The sequence below is a fragment of the Eptesicus fuscus genome, chromosome 13 (assembly GCF_027574615.1).
Source record: "Eptesicus fuscus isolate TK198812 chromosome 13, DD_ASM_mEF_20220401, whole genome shotgun sequence".
Taxonomy (NCBI): Eukaryota; Metazoa; Chordata; class Mammalia; order Chiroptera; family Vespertilionidae; genus Eptesicus; species Eptesicus fuscus.
The window spans coordinates 10262648-10273952 of NC_072485.1; positions in this window are offsets into that span (position 1 = coordinate 10262648).

Sequence of the window (11305 nt, forward strand, 5' to 3'; positions counted from 1 at the left end):
AGAGGGGAATAAGAAACAAGCAACTTGAAATGAGTGAGAGATTTATTAAAAATAGATGACCACTGGGGACATTAATCATCTGTGATAGAAAGAGACTTTTTTTTTTCTCCCACCATAACTAACAGCTTCTCCCTCTGAAGTGCCTTGGGGAAGTACTGGTATTCTAGTGCTGGTAGTTCACCAGAGAAGCCATCTTCACTCTGAGGAGGGAGCAGAGGATTATAAGAATGGGCCAGCTCAGATATCAGTACCTGGAACTGGGGTCTTAGGAAGACTTAGGTATCCCTCAGGGGACCACCCACAGACTGGTATATGCAAGTAGACAATACTGTACAAAATAACAAGCAAAGAAGTTGGCTAGAAAACGGAACCCATGTGTAATTTAATAAAAATGTAATTATTTAATGCACACTTAATTTTATACTCAATTTGCTCCCTAACAATTCCACCATCACTTTATATTTTGAAAAGCACATTAATATAAACATGAGGTAAGAGCAAAGTTATAGGTAGAAAAAGAGCTTATTATTTCTCTAGAGACAAGAGATCATGCAGTAGGGCCACATAGATAAAGGGTCTGAGGCTAAGATGATAGGAAGTTTATTCTAAACTGACAAGACAAATGAAAATAACAGGTACCTGACTCAAGATACAGGGACTAGTAGGACTTTAGGTTGAATCATTGGCCCTTATCTTTGTGCAGCCTGATCTTTAATGCAGGTTGAAGGTTTTCACTGAGATGTATAGTACATTTCTGGCAGGCCCAGCATCCTTACCTAAAAATAAGGTCAATCAACACTGGAGCCTTATCCATGACTATGCCATTTTCATCTCTTACTTTGTTCATCTCCCCCTGGCTAATCACTTTGTACCATGGCCCACTGAATGAATAAACAACCTCCTCTTCTGAATCAAGACTTGATCTATTTGAAACAAAGATTCCATAAGTAATGAACACAGCCCAATTTTCCTCTCCACTCATCAACAAGGAAGCAATCATTTCAGGCTTATTCAACCAAACTTTTCTCTCCATGGGGTTCATTAGTGTTGAGAAATGATCTTTGAATCTTGCAGCATCTACTCAATATAATTCTTTCTGATTCTAGCATTACCTGCGTATGGTCACTGAGTAACATGAGAGAGTTGATTCCATGAATTTGTTAGCTTCCTGAAAATCAGAGGTCATTCTGCTCTGACGCACTTACATTTCTTAAATTCTGAAGAGGTCTGGTGGGTTGTTTCCTTTGGAAACAATACCTGCTGATATGCATCACATGCCCAGGCGAGTCACATTTTCAAATTCAGATAAGACTAGCAAAATACCAACAAAATTCCAGATTCTTCCTGGACTTTACTGTTTATTTCAAACATACTGTGAAAGGCAGTCTGAGCTCCTTCCCTTCCTCCTTCTATCCCCTTGCTACATAAATCTTTTAGGTTTACGTTGCTCACATAAACCTTCACCAAGCCTAATGAGGAAGTCAGCCTTTTCCCAAACTATTTCTTCCCCCTGAACTCTCAGATTAGAAAAGGCTCACCAGCCATGGTTCCCACACTTGCCTGGGATGTGCAGTTGAAACAGCAGGCAAGTTGGTGCTATCATTTTATGTGGGCATGTAGGGTGTGTGCAGAGATTGAGTAATAATAATTACACCTACCTATATTTGTTAATAATTATTATTTCCTAATAAGTTTTTCATTTTTAGGGAATAATTATTTGAAATAAATAATAAATGACAATCTTTTCCCAAGATGTTTGTAGGTCACTGAACCTTAGCTTATAGCGGAATTGTGCTAATGAGATACTTGCTTCACCCTTCCTTGGGAACTGAGAAATTTATATATATAAAAGCCTAAGTGACCATTATGACTGAACGACTGGAACAACCGGAACAACCAGTTGACCAGTCACTATGACATGCACTGACCACCAGGGAGCAGACGCTCAATGCAGGAGCTGCCCCCTGGTACTCAGTATGCTCCCACAGCCAACCTCCTGCAACTAGCCAACCTCCCGTGACCCCTCCTCCTGGCCAGCCACACTCCTGTGGCCCCTTCCCCCAGCTGGTGGGCCCTGATTGCCTCAATCAGAACCTCCTGCAGCCTCATCCCTGCTGGCTAACCTCCCATGGCCTCTTGTGCTGGCCAGATCGCCCAGATCAGAACCTCCAGAGGCCCCTTCCCCTGGCAGCCAACCTCCTGTGTACCCCCCGCCACCCCCCGCCAGCCCCAATTGGCCCTGATCACTGATCAGGCTGAGAGACCCCACCCATGCTTGAATTTCTGCACCGGGCCTCTAGTGAGAATATAAAAAAAGAGAGAAATCACATATAGGGTTAAAATCTATGCAATTAAAATAATTAATTCACTGAAGTTTAAATAGAAAGTCAAAACAGAGTATGGGATGTTTTGCCACTAAATCAAGTACATACTAAGATATTTTTTAAATTGTGGTAAAGTGCATTAATTTTAACAATGTTAAGTGTTCATTCCAGTGGCATTATATATATACATATATATATATATTGTTTTGCAACCATCACCACCATACATCTCCATACTCTTTTCATCTGCAACTGAAACTATACCCATTAAACCATAACTCCCCATTTCCCTCTACCATTTGGCAACCACCATTTTACTTTCTATCTCTATTAATTTGACTACTTTAGTTATCTCATATAAGTAGAATTATGCAGTATTTTTTTGTTACTGACTTATTTTACTCAACATGATGTCCTAAAGTTTTATCTGTATTGTAGAATGTTTCAGAATCCCATCCTTTTAAAGAATAATATTGCTGTGTGTGTGTGTGTGAGTGTGTGTGTGTATATACAGATACACACATATTGCTAATATCTTATTCATTAGTGGGCACTTGGGTTGCTTCTATCTTTTGGATCTTGTGAATAATGCTGCTGCAAACATAGGTGAACAAATATTGCTTTAAGATTCTGCTTTAATCTTGTGGATGCATATACCCAGGAGTGGAATTGCCAGATCATAGGGTAATTCTATTTTTACTAATTTTTGAAGAATGATGGCTTTTTTATAGCTACCACACCATTTTACATCACCACCAACTGTGCACAATGGCTCCAATTCCTCCACATTCTGGGTTTTTGTTAGATGGTTTGTCTGTTTGTTTCAGTGTGCCCATGCTGATATGTATCAGGTGAACTAAAATTTCTTGACTCCTTTCCATGTGATTCGCCCAAGCTCTGGGCCACTTCCAGCCATAGGAATGGTTTGTGCCCCTGTGAAGCATTTTTGCTTTTAGGGATTCAAGTGATATTTTTAGATAAGGCTCTTTCTATTCAATTTTAGGGGTATACTATATGGAAGAGACTGAGAATGCAGATTCTGAGGGCAGATTAGTTGAATTAACATTTTAATTGCTGATCTCAGGCAAGGAACTTAACTATTCCTTGGTTTTTCCATGACCAAATGGATTTAATGATTACTAATAACATTGTATTGTTATTGCATTTAATAAGTATTTAACAAGTCAGTAAAATAGTACCTATCACAATGAAATCACTTAATTAATAGTGTGTATGTCCATGCCACAACTCTTATTTAACACATCAATTAATTTCACATAAATATTCAACATAAATATTTACTGAGGACTAATTCTATATGGCAAGCGCTATTATAGTTGTTGGGAATATAGTGATGACCAACAAAGACAAAAATCTCTCTCCTAGTCAAATTTGCATTATAATGAAACGACACAAATAGACATTAAATGCATTCAAAATATCTTTTGTTAAGAGTAACACATGCAAGGAGAACAAAATACAGATGGGGGAAATTTGGGGGGGGCGGGGGGGGCATTGAACTATTGATTGAATGTCCAGAGAAGGCTGTAACAAGAAATTCACAATTAATGTATAACACATGTTTGATTAAGTAACCCAGAGGTAAACTCCATGTGACCATATGTTTCCCCAACATATTATTAAAAATTGGAGTAAAATCTAGATACAAAATTGAGATATTAATTCTTAATACTTAGCAAATGTTTTAGCAATCACAATGAACATTCTCAGAAAAATTAAAGAATCACATTTTTCACTAATAGTTTATATGTTGAAAATAATTTGATATGTACCTGGGCCAGTTGCTACATGTTTATCTGACGATGAGCCCAGGAATTTACCAACTGCCTGAGGCAGGTTGGAGTGGGGAGGTGAGTGCCCACCTGGGGAGGCTAATCTTCTCTGAAGGGCAAGGGCGCCTCAGACCAACTGATTTTGCCCAAGAGAATGAGGATTCAGTTTACTCTACCTTATATTTGTGCGCAATATATCTCTCATTTAATCTTTTTTCAACTAGGTTACTTTTGTTTTGAAACTCTGTGCAGATCAAACAAAGCCTGCAGGTGGGTCACATTTAACCTGCAGGCCACATATTTGCCTTGTGTGCTTTGGGCAAATTATTGCATTTATATTCTTGGCAAAAGGACCCTCTGTTTTAGCAATATGTAGTATAAAATTTTGTACATTTTAATCTATTGCTTATTAAAGCTTTGTTTTACTTTCCCTTCCTAGTTTCTTAACCAAGCTTGTAGCAGGCTCTGTGTCTTGCTGTCATAGGGAATAATCATGGCAAGACAGAAATTAGAAATGGCCAGAAAGGCACTGGGATCTGGAGAAAGCAAACAACAAGGGACCCACAAAAAAAATGGGAATGTTACTGTGGAAAATGCAGAGAACATTATCCTCAAATAATGGAGTTTTCTTCTCATGGACTGGGTGAAGAGGCGAGGTGTTTGAGTTTTCCAGCGGGCCAGGACAACAAACCAATACCCTGAAGTGGTGTCCTGACCACAATCAATGGCCAAATCGTATTTCTTGGAAGCAAGACTGTAGGTATCAGGATCCCTGAGTCTCAGTTTTCTGGAAGCCAAGTAGAGAGTTTCTAAATAGGCAAGCCCACTACTGGCTTTAGAAATGAAAATGTCAATGATTATAATATTTAAATGGAAAAGATATAATTTTCTTTTTTCTCTTTCTGGAGAACACTCAAGCCTATATAAAGAGAATGAGGCTCCTATAATAGATAAAATTGGAAGTACTCACCACTCTTTTTGGGTAAAGATTCAGAATATAATTTGAATTCAGATATAATAATTATAAAATAAGTGAATGATAGACTAAATGGTATGCAATGTTTTAAATGACAGGTAATGACTTGAAAAGTTAGATCAGGTCCATGTCAGATTCCTGGAATTTGATTTGCTGCTGACAATTCAGATTTGTGAGTATGATAATGGTGTGGGTGCAGACAGTAGATGTGCTTAGGAGGCAGAAGGTTCTTAGATGTGGACCTCTGAGAGACCCAATTTTTCACCTATTTTTCATCTACCTATTCTTGGATAAAGACATTCTAGAATAGATTTAGTAAGTACATCACTAATAGAACACTAATTCCATATATTTTTTCTTTTATAGTAAACTTCCCTCTTCTGAATTAGGAAACATAAGCTTTATCTTTATAGAATCATTTCACCTCTATCATTTTTATTGCCTGAATTTGTTTTGATGATTTATCATAGTATTTATAAAACTGTTGCCTAATCAAAATGAAAGTGATTGCTATCATGTTAGCAATAGTCTTGAAGGAAAGTATCCTCATACCTTACATTTTTTCATAAAGTGCTTATTAGTTTTTTCTATTCCTCATTTCTTTTAAAAATATCTCTCTATGTTAAGACAAAATATACCTGTATATAAAATATAAAGAAGGATACTAAGTATTGGCGGTTCAGAGACTTGCCCAGCACAAGGGCTGTTCACTCAACTCTAGGCTCAGTGTGATATGCTGCTTGCTCTCTATCCGGTACTATGGTGGGAGATATAGAGGATAGGTAAGATAGGATTCAAACCCTACTGGTAAGGAGTTTAAAATAATTTGGAGGTGATAAAGCATAAGCATAGGAAAAGATTCCATGACGGTACAGGGAAACATAGACTAAAAGTGCTATATCAGAAAAGGGGGAATTCGAGGTTCTGGAGCAGACAGAAAGATTTCACACAGGTCAGGCTTGCTCCTAGAATCTGTGGGTGAAAATTTCTGTGTAAGTACTGGGAGGAGAGAGAAGGTTAATAATTTGATTATAACTTAATTTTTCTTTTAGGTACTGTAACAGGTTGTTTAACCCACCCAACAACACTGAGAAAATGGCATTGGTATACCACCTTTGCAAATGAGGAAATTGAGTCTTTCAGAAAATAAACCTCTTGCCCAAGATTAAATAGCACCAGTGAATATGACTTTAGGCAGATTTGATATATACCTCTGTTGAAAGTCACTGTTTGGGCACCTACTTCTGTAACTGGAAATGAAAGGATCCTCTAGGACTTTTTTATGCTCTAAAAAATCCAGATGTTAATAATTCACTATCTATGAGCAATTACATTCAGTAGCTGGGTCTGAACGGTTGGAGCATTGGAGTCCTGAAAGGTTCGGAGTGGGCCGGGATCGCACACCTATGACATGAGGCCATAATGTATAAAAAGAACTTTTATTTCATGCACCTGGGTGCAGGTGAGCTGAATCTGAAAAAAAAAAAAAAGGAATCAGCTCTGACTGAAGGGGAAGGCAGGCTTTTATTAACTTATGCTGGCAGCAAGGACTTCTGCTGTCATACAGAGCTTGACTGACGGGTCCAGTCTATCCTTGGTTCCTCCCAGTGCCAGATGTCTAGTGGTTATCTAGGCTATGCCGAGCTCAAGATTACAAGCTTTCTGCAAGATATCTGCTAAGCACAATAAGTTTTCTCTGCCCCATTTTTTACTCTTTAACCCTTTCAAGTCCAAAGATGGGGAAGGAGCACTTAGGATTTGAAGTGGAAGGGAGAGTGCAGAGTGAGAAGCAGGAAATTGGACTAAATTGGCAGAAGGCCAGGGGGTGTGGAGCCTTTCAGAGGCCAATTCTTACAGTGGGATTGCTGGGGGATTCCAAAGGTGAAAACTCATCAAGTGACTTACTCTAAGACAACGCTCTGAGAGTAATGAATCTGAATGATCATGAATCTGCTGTGTTACTTGGATATTGGTAGAAATCTAAACAAACACACTTTGGAGGAAGATCTCATTTAGGCACACAGAAATTTTAAGAAATATAAACACATTAAATGAACATTAAGTATATGAATGAACATTAAAAATACACTAGAAAGCAACCCCTATGAGTAGAAGTCTGCAGAAATAAGAAACCAGAAATTTAAAGATATAGAGATTCACAGATTTTGGACTATTCTGATAAAAAATACACATTGATCAAACAGAGGGAAAAAATGGCGGACAAATCGATAGACGTGCACTGAGCCTTATCTCGGAGGAGATAGAAGGAGCACCCAAATCGAATAACATCCACCTGGAATTGGTGAAGTAGACACAGATTGTGAGATGATTCACAGCCAGGAAGGGCAGAGGATGCCTGGAGAACTGTAGGATCAGGGATCTGGGCTGGAGAGAGACATAAGACCACTAGGCAGATGGTCAGAAGGAAGCTACATGGCACCAAGTCTTCATCTCAGGTGTAACATCCAATTGTGGAAAGGAAATCCACAGGGCTGCTGGCAACAGGGGATTCTAGATCTAAGTCCACATCCACAAAAGGCTGAGCCCAGAAAGACAGACTGAAGCACTGCCCAAGCCACATGATGCCCCGGAGAGGGAGGAGGGAAAGAAACTCACAGATGCACTCTTGTTTTGCTTCTGTTTTGTCTTTGCTTTTATTTGCTAAACCCAGTTCATAGGACCTTTCAAATACAAACACTTAACCATGGTTGTGGTACAGGTGGAAGTGTGGATTTGTAGAGTTCGGGGAGGCAGTGGAGGAGAGCGGGTCAGGGAGAGGTAACCAGGAATCCAGCACTGAGACATTCCTGACCCGCCAAACATAGGCAGCCATTTTTCTCCTGATGAGCCAGCTCTTTCCAGCAGCCTCAAGACAGCTAATACAGCCACACCCAGACTACACCCAGAGCTGTACAAAGGACACAAACTCTGATAGCCACAAAGAGCCCTCAGGGACTGGGTTGAAAAGGGGCATTCAGTCCTGGAAAGAGATACAGTACCACCCACACCTAAAGCCCTGACAAAAGCAGACATTTGAGAGGTTAAGATTGACAGCAGGCAGACAGGGGGCTGATTGGTCCTGCCTGCTTGCAGCCAAGGCTGTGGAGATAGACACAAACAGAGGAATGGTGCATCACTTGGCACATCAATACAGTGCTGACTACCTAGCAGGAAACTGAGAAGTGGCAGGCAGGACAGAAGAGTGGGATATTAAACCACCCTCCATGGGGTATTAAAACTCGGCTGAAGCAAACAATACTTCACTTTTTTATCTTTTATTTTAAAATTTGTTTTCTTTCTTTATTTTAATTTTTGTATCATTTTTTGTTCATTCTATTTTTAATTTTTATTGTCATTTTATTTTATATACTAGAGGCCCGGTACACAAAATTTGTGCAATCAGGCGGAGGTGTTCCCTTAGCCGGGCCTGCACCCTCTTGCAGTCCAGGAGGCCTTGGGGCCTAAGCCGTCAGTTGGACATCCTTAGCGCTGCCACGAAGGTGGGAGAGGCTCCATCCACCGCCACTGTGCTTGCCAGCCATGAGCCCAGCTTCTGGCTGAGCAGTGCTCCCCCTGTGGGAGTGTACTGATCACCAGGGGGCATCTCCTGCATTGAGCGTCTGCCCCTTGGTGGTCAGTACACATTATAGTGACCAGTCATTCTACTGTTCAGTCAATTTGCATATTAGCCTTTTATTATATAGGATTTTTTTCTTTTTCTTTTTTAAATATATTTTTATTGATTTCAGAGAGGAAGGAAGAGGGAGAGAGAGATAGAAACATCCATGATGAGAGAGAATCATGGATCGGCTGCCTTCTGCAAGCCCCCAATTGGGGATCGAGCCCACACCCAGGCATGTGCCCTTGACCAGAAGCAAACCTAGGATCTTTCAGTTTGTAGGCCGATGCTCTATCCACTGAGCCAAACTGGTTAGGTAGGATTTTTTTCTTTTTTTTCCCCCACCCTTTTCTTCCTTGCATCTCTCTCTTTCATCCTGTTTTCCCTTCTCTTGTCTCTGCTTTAGTTTTTCTTTTTCCTTTCTCTTTATCCCTTGTTAAAAATTGATCTTCTTTATCTGCTTTGTTGGTATGTTATTATTATTGTCGTCTCTGTTAGCTTACTTATATATCTAATTTCCTCTCCCCTGCTCCAAGTCCACCCTCTTCTTTCTCTTTCCTCACTAGTTATTTTTTTAATGCTTGTTTTTCTTCTCCTCTCTTGTTTCTGACTTCTTAGGATATATTCCTAGAAGTGGGATCACTGGGTCAAATTTCCATATTTAATTTTTTGAGGGAACTCCACACTGTTTTCTATAGTGGTTGTATCAATCAGGGAAACTCAAATCATTCTAAACAAAATAAATATTAAAAAACAAAAGCACCAAAACCATAAAATTTTTTTGTGTGAAAACCAGGGATAATGGAAAAAATCTTAGGATAGCCAGAAAAAAGATACATTATGCACAGAGCTACAACATGACAGTAGACTGCTCATCAGAATCTCTGCAAGCCAGGAAAATAATGGAGAGATGTCTTTGACATATTGAAAACAAAACAAAACAAATCCAAATTTGTTTTCTAAGTTTCTTAACTTAGCAAATTTTTCTTTAAAAAATGAAGACATATTGGGGGAAAAACACTAACATAATTTGTTTTCAGCACACTTCTACTTAAATAAATATGAAAATAAGTATTTTGGGATGAAGAAATGATACTAGATAGAACTTTAGATCAACACCTTAGACTAAAGAGCATCAAAAATGATGAAAGAGAACTGAATGTATGAAACAAAAATCATAGAAACAGTGTGATGTTTGTAGCATATAGAAGAAAAACATGATTAAAGTGCAAATGATAAAAAGGGGAAACAAATATTTGAAGACAAACTGTAATTGGGTTAAGATGCATAATATAATCTCTACAGCAGCTACTAAAAAATAAGTAAATGAACAAAATAATCCAATAGTGGAGCTAAAATGGAATTTTTTATTAAAAAATTTAGAAGACAGAACAAGGAAGAGGGGACAAAAGATAAATAGAAGAAAGAGCATAGATTTAAACCAAATTATATCCAGATTTAATTTAAAATTATCTAAATACCCCAATCAAAAGGCAGGTTGTCAGATAAGATTTTAAAAAAGGAAGAACCAAGTTTATGCTGTCTAAAAGAAACCCACTATAAGTACAAACGTTACCTGTGAAAAATGAGTTATTTCATACCTTCATGAAAAAAGAATTTCAAAGGCACACTTGTGAAACTTAAATGGGACACCAAGATTTTATTGTGATTTAAGGGAATGAACACACCATTGGGGATGTAGAGGGTGGGCACTGCCAGAGGCTTTGGTTAATCCTCCAAATAACTTATTGATTTGGGTAAAGAACAAAGCACCTTTCAAATTATCCAACTCAAAATTCTAACTTTTCCCAGGCCTGACTCAGGTCCTTCTCCTGGCAAATTCTATTGGAGTTTCACTCCCACTATCCAAACCAATTACTTTCCAATTTTTCCCCAGGCTAGGCCCCGCCTCTCTTTGTTGTCACCCTGGCTCTCATTGCACATCTCCAAAACTTCCCTTATGTCATCTGGTTTCTACTGCCCCGGCGCCCAGCAGAGGAGTTTCACTTCCTCCCTCTGGTACCAGGCTTGCAGAGGCCTCCTGAGAGTTTCCTGTCTGTTCAGAGGGTTAAGTCCCCTAGAGTGTGTGAATGAGTCTGTTTATGCTATTTTCCCAGCAAACTAGATGGAATGCTGCTCTGCCACCTGCTTCAGCTTCACAGTTTATTAAGATTATTTTGTTCCCTCTTGCTTTATTCTATTAATAACTAGCTACCTATTCTGACATAAAGGCACAAGTAGACAGACAGTAAAATAATAAAGATATACTATGCAGATAATAATCAACAGAAAGATGGAGAGGCTACATCAGGTGAAATAGATTTTAGAACAAAGCATGTTACTTGGAATGAAAACGGACTTTTACTCATGACAAACGAGTCAAATTATCAAGATGAGAAACACTTTTAAATGAGTACACACCTAATGAGAGTTTCAAAATATACAGAACAAAACCCACTTGAACTAAAAAGAGAAACAAGCAAACCCAGAGATGTAGTTGGAGATTTCAACAGTCTTCTTTCAATAATTGATGGAACATAAGTTTGGAAATTCAATGAACATATATACAAGACTTAAAAAACTCTCTCTACTA